Consider the following 10,180-nt stretch of genomic DNA (forward strand, 5'->3'; position numbering starts at 1 on the left):
GGCTTGAGCCCTGTCCTCACTCAGTGGGTTAAGGATCCAGTGTTGCCATGAGCTGTGGGGTAGGTCGCAGACTCGGCTGGGATGCTGTGTGGCTTCGGCTCTGGCGTAGGCCGGCAGCTTCAGCTCCGATTAGACCCCTAGCTTGGGAACCTCCATATGCCACAGGTGAGACCCTAGAAAAGACAAAAAAATAAAATAAAATAAAATAAAAATAAGGAGGGTGGTTGCTTTGGGGAAAAAAATAGACTATCCATGGTGGGAGGATATTAGCAAATAGAATCCCGCTTCACTGGAGTTCTAATGGCTCAGCAGTAACGCACCTGACTAGTGTCCATGAGGATGTGGGTTCCATCCCTGTCCTCGTTCAGTGGGTTAAGGATCTGGCATTGCCGTGAGCTGTGGTGAAGGTCGCAGACGCAGCTCGGATCTGGCGTTGCTGTGGCTGTGGTGGAGGCCGGCAGCTACAGCTCAGATTCGACCTCAGCCCCGAAATTTCCATATGCTGCACCTGCAGCCCTAAAAAGCAAATAAAAATAAAAGTAAAGATTAATTTCCTAGACATACACTTAACAAGATATGTATAAGGCTTATACGAAAAAAACCCACAATTATAAAACTCTACTGATAACGATAAAAGACTTTGGTACATTAAAAAGACACACATTTTTGTAAAAGGTACAAATAGCTTAAAAATTAATTATATTAATCTAAATATTCAATATAATACCAATAAATATACTAATATAACATTTCACTTTGAAACTTGAACATAGAACTCCAAAATTCATCTAGAAAGTAATCATGAGGAAATTTCCAAAACCATTTTGAACAAGAAGAGAAATGAGAGGTCAATACCACCACCAGACATTAAAGTGCATTACAAGGATATGGTAATAAAAACTATGTGTTTCTGTACTAAGAATAGAGTAACAAATTAATGGGAGATGATAAAAATCCTACAAATAGACCCAAATGTGCATTGAACAAATGGATTATTATAGGGTTTCAACTGAGATGGAGAAAGGTGATTTATTGAATCAATTGCCCGGGACCACAGGCTACAGGCTAGCCATTTGGCATGAGCAGAGAATTGAAAGTTGATGCCTATCTTATTTTAGACACACACACACACACACACACACACACACACACACACACACACACACACACACACACACGGCAAATTGACACTCTTTCACTGATGGACGATTTTTTTTTTTTTTGCCGCACCCTTGGCACATGGAGGTTCCCAGGCTAGGGGTCGAATCGGAGCTGGAGCTGCCAGCCTACACCACAGCCACAGCAACGCGGGATCCGAGCCACGTCTGCAACCCACACCACAGCTCACTGCAACGCCAGATCCTTAACCCACTAAGTGAGGCCAGGGATCGAACCTGCGTGTCCTCATGGATGCTAGTCAGATTCCTTTCTGCTGAGCCACGACAGGAACTCTTTCTTTTTCTTTCTTTCTTTTTTTTTTTTTTTGATGGGCGATTTCTTAGCATACAATGACATTTAACTTGTGACCTAGAAAACACTTAACATCCTAAGATCTGGATGAATAGATGATTATAAAGTGTCTGAGGGAAGCAGCAGCTCACTGTAACACTGAGGTGCAGGCTCTGACCTTTTCTGAACTACAACTAAGCTTGTCTCTACATATTAACATATGGTATCTAGCGAGCAAAACATATATCTTAATTAATTAATTGACTAGAAAGAGACTTACAAAAGGAAATGGAAACACCTACTGGTAATCTTCCTCTCGGATATCATAATCATTCTTCGCTTTACCTCAATTTTTGGCACGGAGAGGAAATCTTTGTTGCCTCTCAAAGTTTGCATCTATTTAGATGTTCCCATCCCTGGTGCTCTGAGGGAAGGACTCCGCACTAAAGAGCGTGTGTCAGGATCCAAGCCACTTCAGCTTGGGTTCTAATTGGACCCCCAACAGCCCTGTGACCTGAATGTCAGTTTCCCCAGGTCCACATTGAAGGACTTGCACCAGATGATCTCTAAGGTCCCTTCAAGTTCAAACCATCTATAATTCTAGTACAAAGAATCATTTCACTTCCTTTCTTTCATGTCCCTTCCATCAGAGGGTCTTTGTTAGAACATCCATTAGATTGACTGAGATTCTAGTCGTAAACGCTTTTGCCCATTCGCAGGTGGCAACGTTCAAACAGCGGCAACTCAGGGAGGATGCGATGATGAAAAGATACAAACTACTACACGTAAAATAGATAAACGACAAGCATTGACTTGTACAGCACAGGGAACGCTATCTTGTAAAACCTATGATGGAAAAGAATCTGAATAAATACGTATATGTAGAAAACGGAATCGCTTTGCTGTACACCTGAAGCTGCCACAATACTATCAATCAATTATATTTCAATTTTTAAAAAGACAAAAAATAAGGAAAGAAAAAGACCCCTTGCCCTGAAGTAACTCTTACCTTTAAAAAGGGACGATGGAGCCAAGCGTCTGGAAGGCTCCAGGCTGGAGGACCTGGGGCTGCAGGGAGCTGTTCAAAGGATCGATGCCAGAGGCCCCCGTCACCCTTGTGAGACCCCAGACCGCTGCTCCTGCAGAGCCGCTTCCTGCCAGGCCTTCTCCCTGGAGCACTTTCTTACCCCCTTTCTACCTTCCTTGCTCTGACCAATCTCTGTTGTGTGCTAATTGGGTGCCACGAACGGACATTTGTGAATTGAATATGGGCTCCGTTTGGTCTATCTCCAATCCCGGGGTTCTCACCTGGCTTGACGGCCAGGCCCTGCCACAACCAACCTCACACGGAACATGTCCAAAAAGAACGTCCTTCCTTTCACCCCTAACCGAGCTCCTCCACCAAGTCTTCCTGTCTTAGTAAACCGCAACCCAATCCTTAACAGTTGCTTAGGCTAAAATCTTGGAATCACCCTTCTCTTTCTCTTGGGCCTTCCATCCAGTCTATTAGCAAATCCTGCAGTTCCTACCTATACGATGTATACAAGAATGCCCTCACTTCTCAGTGCTCATTGCCACCACCTTGGTCAAAGCCACCATCCTATCTTACCTAGAGTCCAGCAGGAGCTTCTTAATTCCTCTTCCTGCGTTGTAGTCAGTTCTCAATACTGCAAACAGTGATTCTGTTAAAGTGTAAGGTCATCATCAGCTGATTTATTCCTCTTCTGGCTCCCCTCACTCATCTAAAGGACAAAGCCCTCCTCTGGCCCATAAGAACCAGAACAATACCCTTCTCCATTCCCTTATCTCCCACCCTTCTTCCTCTCTATCACTCCATTCCACACAAAAGTCTTCTTTATTGGTCCTCTCTCACATGTAAACCTACTCCTGCCTCGGGACCTTTGCATTTGTTATTTTCCCTGCCTGGAAAGCTCTTTTCCAAAGTACCCACAAAGTCCACTGCTTCCCTCACATCCTTCTGGGCTTTGTTTAAACCCTCTTATCAATAAGCATTCCTCCATAATCCTATTGAAAATGACACACATCTGCCAAACTCTCCTTCTCCCCTTTCTCTATTTCTCTCTTGTCTACAGCTCTTTTTAACCCTCCTGTGCACCATGTATTTTACTTCTTTATATTGATTTGCAGCCCGTCTCTCCTCTCTCGAATGTGTGTTCCAAGAGGATAAGGATTCTTGTCCGTTTTTCCGGTGCCTAGCACATAGTAGGTACCCAATAAATACCCATGGGCCAGACGCTTTAGAGATTCCTCTCCTTGTTCGAGGATGATAAAATGACTTCGTAGAGTACATGAGACTGTGAACACTAAGTGTAAAAACACTGTGTAGATGCACAAATGATGATTTCATCATTTGGCCAATGTACAAGGGACACATACAAATTGTTCTAATCACAGAGTGATGAAAGGATAATGAACGATGAGTTCTTGAATAAATGTAGGAAAAAATAATGAATTATAGTTTAGATGAAATCAGGATGCAATGGCCTGCATCACAGGCTTGCTTTATCTTTTATTCTTTGAACACTCTCATTTGGGGAAAATGTCCTTTAGACAAAAAGAAGTAGGTCAGAGAGGCCAAGTGAAGAAAGAGTTGGGCCCAGGGCTTGCACTGAGTCAGGTCCATTTTTAAATGACTTCTCATTGAAGATCCTTTACTCTCTAGTACAATTTTCTAATTATTTATTTGCAACAATGGATCAACTGAACATTTGCTCCTTTGCCTTGAAAGCAAATTTACTCTCATTCAGTTTGTTAACAGCAAAGGCAGTTCTGGCCACCTCTGATCAGTTACTTTCCCCACCCAAATACAATGGACTGAACAATAATAGGTGATTAAGACTGTGTTTTCCAAGAGAAGCTTGGCATTTAGGGTCAGCCTTCAAAATACTGTTTCCATTTCCCTTCATGCATCTGAGTTGCTGGATGTAGAATTAGAGCTTTAGACAGGTAACTGCTGTTGCTAAGGAGAGAGTCTCATCTAGGCTGTCACAGGGTTCAATGCCAGATGATGATTCCTATTTGAGCGCATCGGAGAAGGTCTTAATCGCGCAAGATGTTAGATAACACTTGCACAATCATAGGTTCAAACCAATGAAAGCATGGGCTGAGGCCTCCCGTAAAGGTGAAGCAAGAAAGAAATGTCTAACCGTATTACGGTATATTAAAGTTTTAGAGTTTTCATACCAAAAAAGCACCAGAGCCCTGAGAGAGGGGAAGGACCTGTTTGGCACGTGAAAGCAGTGGCTAGCACCAATTGGAGGCAATGACTTTGAAGTGAGTAAATGAAGAATGACAATTTACACATGTCAGTATATTAGAATCCTTGTGTGTGTGTTTCTTTCATAGGCCTCGTATTCCTGTCCGTCCCCCAGCGAAAACAGGAAGTAACATTTTGATGCAACGAAAAGGGGAATCAATTACAGCATCCAAAGTGATGGCACAAAAAGACGCACAGTGTCCCGCAGGAGGTCTCTGTCCCTCTCTATGAATATCACACATGAAGTCAATCATTTCCACATTTTAGCTCAGGTCTTCTTATCCATGATTAACAATCCAAAACAAAATTAGGAACTAGATACAGCTCTTCACACTGATCACCACACACACCTGTTTAAAAATTAAAATAGTGAAAAAGGTCACTTCCATACATATGAAGAATATGAAGAATAAATTTATGTGCTTCTAATACAGAAGTGCCATTAATTTTTCTAAGAGGATCCCCTCTCAAAGCTGTTACAAGGGTAATATGATGTGTTTCCTTTTGTGTGTGTGTGTGGGTTGCGCCTGAGGCATGTGGAAGTTCCCCAGCCAGGGATCAAACCCATACCACAGGAGCGACCCGAGCCCCAGCAGTGACACAGTGACAATGCCAGATCCTTAACCCACTGCACCACAGGGGAACTCCTCCCTGTGTTTTTATCACTGAAAGACGCCTTCAGGTAAACAGGGTACATGGTCACAACATGATGAGTAAATGTTTCGGTGTCAGTTGCTTTCTTGCTGTATAACAAACAACTCTAAAACTTCATGGTTGAAAACAACATCGATTTGTTATTTCCAAGGTGGATGGATTAGATGCTTCTTCCACTTCACGTGGTGGTGGCTGATTCTCTGGGATGACTGGAAGGTCCAAAACGGCCTTCTTCACAGGGCTGGTACCTGGAGCTGGCTCCTGGCTGGGAGCTCCCTGAGGTTGTTGGTTAAGGGCTCAATTTTCCTTCATGGCAGCCTCTTTACAAGCCTCCTTGGGCTTTCTCTCACTATGACGACTGGACTCCAAGAAGTGTTCCTACAGGAAAGCAGAGACTGAAGGTCTCTCGAGGTTCAACTGTCACTTCTGCCGTGTTCTATTGGCCAAGAGAGGTCACAGGGCCAGTCTAAATTCACCTGTCAATGGGAGGAATGACAAGACCAAGTTGCAGAAGGGCATGTGGGATGGGAGATAAAGTTGCAACAAGCTTTGGAAACACATCTACCTCCGTCAAAAAATGCATTTTTACTTTCCACTTTGCTGCTTTCCTTCTCATTTCCCCAATATATTGAATTTTGCATCAGATCAAAGAGATGTACCAGATTAGAAAATGTCAGGTGCACAAGATATTCTGATCCTAATTTACAAACTATGTTAATAATGTAGATCAATCAAGAGGAACAGGGTCAGGCAATCTCCATCTAAGGATGTTAAGGAAATTGTGGTGATGTTTGTCGAAATGTGTAGACTGGGAGTTCCCACTGTGGCGCAATGGGATCAGTAGCATCTCTGGAGCACTGGGACACAGGTTCGATCCCCCAGACCGGCACAGCTGGTTAAGGGTCCCTGTTGCCGCAGCTGTGGCACAGGTCGCAACTGCAGCTGGGATCTGATCTCTGGCCTGGGAACTCCATCTCAGGACAGCCAAAAACGAAAAAAAAAAAAAAATTGTAGTCTGTGATTCTAGAAAATTACTATGCAGAAGGAGCTCAAGTTTCCTGAAGTGTCTAGGTGCCAGGTACCATTCTGAATATTTTACATTTATCACATCGTTTAATTTTTGCAACAACTTGAGGTTTATTTTATTGTCTCCATTCCCTAGATGAGGAAACTGAGGTCCAGAAAGATTAGCTGAACTTGCCCAACTGTCCATCGCTGTTGAGGAAATGGACTTGGTCTAAAAATTCAAGTATGGCTCAACTCCAGAATCCCTGCTATGTCCACTATGCTCCTGCCACCCAAAGAGTGGCCCCACAGAATCGTCACCCCGTTAGGGAAGGTGGAGGTCCATGCAGGGTTCTCTAAAGGGCAGAGCCCCACTGTAGGGGTCCCAACGGTTGATGTCTAAAGGAAGTACGGATTACTGGGTCTAGAGTGGTAGTCGGGAGTAAGCAGCAGCGGCTAGGACTGTGTAGGTTGCTGAATGCCAAGCTGACTAGCAGAATTTGAAACATCTACAAAGAGCTTGTCACTAAATGCAATCTGCTTGAGGAAGACAACATGGTTTCTCTGAGAAGAAGTCAGACCAGACTCAACCACCCAAGTTCATTTTGGGGCTGAGAGAGGATATGGTCAATTCGTTTGTTCCTACTCTGGGGACTTGCAGCTTTCCAGAAGTATAGTCCTCAAATAAGAAGTGACAAAACCAGAGACTACCTACACTGAACTAGATGGCGGCTGGAGGCTCCTGCAGCCATGGCTCCAGGGGAGATGGAGAGACTGGTGTCAATAGAAGTTTGTTTGAGGTCCTCATCCTTCCTGGAAGTGGAGAGAAAAATCCCAGGGAGCTAGAAAAGGGAAGCTATTGGGGGGTGATGGAAGGGGGTCTCTGCGTTTGAAGGAGACATATTTGATTTTGAAAGTTCATCTGAAACATGCAACCTGTGTGCCCTTGAGCAAGTCCTATAACCTGTCTGAGGATCAATTTCCACATCAATAAATAGGGAATAACTGTTAGCACAAGTTCGTGTGCCCAATGCACAGTGAGGCCAAAATAACTGAAACATTGGAGTTTGGAGCAGAGAAAGGTTTTGTTTTTTGGGCTTTTTTTTATAAACTTTTTTTTTTTTTTTTTTTTTGGCTTTTTGCTATTTCTTTGGACCGCTCCCACGGCATATGGAGGTTCCCAGGCTAGGGGTCCAATCGGAGCTGTAGTCTCCGGCCTACGCCAGAGCCACAGCAACTCGGGATCCGAGCTGCGTCCGCAACCCACACCACAGCTCACGGCAACGCCGGATCCTTAACCCACTGAGCAAGGGCAGGGACCGAACCCGCAACCTCATGGTTCCTAGTCGGATTCGTTAACCACTGCGCCACGACGGGAACTCCAGAGAAAGGTTTTTGTTTGTTTGCTTGCTTGCTTTTTTAGGGCCACATCTTCGGCACATGGAGGTTCCCAGGCTAGGGCTCAAATCAGAGCTGTTGCTGCCGGTCTACCCCACAGCCACAGCAATGCTAGATCCGAACTACGTCTGCGACCTACAGCTCACAGCAACACCAGATCAAACCTACATCCTCAGGGATACTAGTCGTGTTCGTTTCCACTGAGCCAAGATGGGAACTCCAGAGAAAGGTTTACTGCAGGGCCATGCAAGGATACTCGAGCCCCCTAAAAGGCCAGACTCCCTGAACCAAAATTGCAAAGCACTGTTAAAAGCCAGGTGAGGAGTTCCCGTCATGGCGCAGTGGGAAACGAATCCAACCAGGAACCATGAGGTTGCAGGTTCGATCCTTGGCCTTGCTCAGTGGGTTAAGGATCCGGCGTTGCCGTGAGCTGTGGTGTAGGTCGCAGACGTGGCTTGGATCTGGTGTTGCTGTGGTTGTGGTGTAGGCCGGTGGCTGCAGCTCCGACTCGACCCCTAGCCTGGGAACCTCCATATGCTGCGGGTGCAGCCCTGAAAAGACAAAAAATAAAAATAAAAAATAAAAAATAAATAAAAGCCAGGTGAGGGAAGGACAGTTATAGGGCAAACAATCAGCCTGCGCACAAGTCTCCAATTGGCTGATGGTGAGGCAGCAGGGCAGGGTCACAGGGGTTCCCCATCGATCCCTAGGCTCCAGGAGGCCTGGGGGCTGTGTGCCCATGGTCATCAAGTAGCCAACATCTGCCATGGCCGGGGGCACCTCTCACATTTGTAAAACAACTCAGGAAATGTGCATCAGATGCCCTTGTGCAGGCAATTAAGAGAGGAGCTAAAGCTGAGGATGCAGGGAAGGCCTACAGGGTCCTGCCTGGCCACACACCTACATTTCAGAGTGTTTTGTAAAACAAAAGAGAAAATCTACTTCGTAACACCCCGCAGTGAGTGAATGAATATTAGTTCACTCATTTTATTTTTTATTTTTTGGGCCATGCCCACGGCATGTGGAAGTTCCCGAGCCAGGGATCGAACCCACACTACAGCAGGGACCCAAGCCAATTCAGGGACAACACGAGATGCTTAACCCATTGCACCACAAGGGAACTCCTTTTCATTTTATACTTACACAGTGCTCTTTAAGTGTCAGGCATTATTCTAAAGCTTTACAAATTTTAACTCATTTAACCCTCCTAACAAGCCTATGAGTACAGGTACCATTATTACCTTCATAGTACAGACGAAGCAACATAGTACAGAAAACTGAGCGACAGAGAGGTCAAGTGACTAGCTCACAATTGCACAGCTGGCAAATGGGAGCATCCAGACTCGAACCCCGTCTAGCTGGAGAGTCTGCATTCCTAACAGCCATGACGTTACTTAACCATGATGCTAGGTTGGAATTTCTGAAACCTCTATCATTAAAACCTTCTAATGATTCATCCAAACGGAAAGACTTTCCGCCGTATTTTATTTCCCCCCATTAAATGTAAACCTCTGCAAGCCATTCTGATGTGAGAAGAAAAACCAGGCAGCGAGGGTGTTCGGAAACACTGCAGCAAGTTCCCTTGCCTCTCAAGGAGAATTCGCCTGGGCTCGATTGCTGACTCAGTGACGGTGGGGCCCAGAGTCCCAGAGCCCACCCCCTACCCAGGGCCTGGGGTGGATCCACCGTCTGCCCACACATCCCCGTTTGTGTCTGCGGCTGGGTCGAGGAGGTTGACAGAATTTTCATTCTCTCCAAAGTGATCATTAAGGACATAAATTTTTACTTCTCCCCATTAAATTGTTGATTCTGTTCCATAAAAGCTAAAATGTAGTCTCGCAGGATGGAACAAAGTAGGCAGCTCGCCTTGTTTCTGACTTTCCGTTTAATTTAGATGAGAAAGGGGCTGAGAGATTCCAATGCCTGCCCTGGCTCTTCCCCTGCACCAGAAACAACCACTTCACAGGAAAGGAATTAAAAGTCGGAGTACACCTTGCTCTTTGATATCGGATTATACCTAGTAGAGAAATAAAAGAATGACTTAGAGAGCAAAGTGTCAGGACTACGCCCGGCCAGTGCAGGCCTAATAAGGATTTCCTTCGACTCAGTCTGTTCTGTCAGGGAGCTGATCATTTAATGAATAAGAAACTGTCGCTCCGGGGTCTGTTCTGCTTCACTGCCTTTCTCACCCGACTCCCTCCCACCATCCACACCAGCCTGACCCCTACCTTCTTGTCCTTCTCCTTAGAAATTCCACCAGGGAAGGGGGCACTGTCCACCCAGGCAGATCAGGAATGGACAGAGGGAGCCGGCGCCTGCCAGCATTGCCTGGGGCAGGAGAGGGGGAGGGATTCAGCTTTGAGTCGTCGAATTTCCTGTTGGGGCTTTTCAATCTTC

This window comes from Sus scrofa, chromosome X (genome assembly GCF_054392235.1).
Source record: "Sus scrofa isolate SSC_HxYL_T2T_F1_AM1 chromosome X, Sscrofa_HxYL_maternal_Yorkshire_Landrace_v2.0, whole genome shotgun sequence".
NCBI lineage: Eukaryota > Metazoa > Chordata > Mammalia > Artiodactyla > Suidae > Sus > Sus scrofa.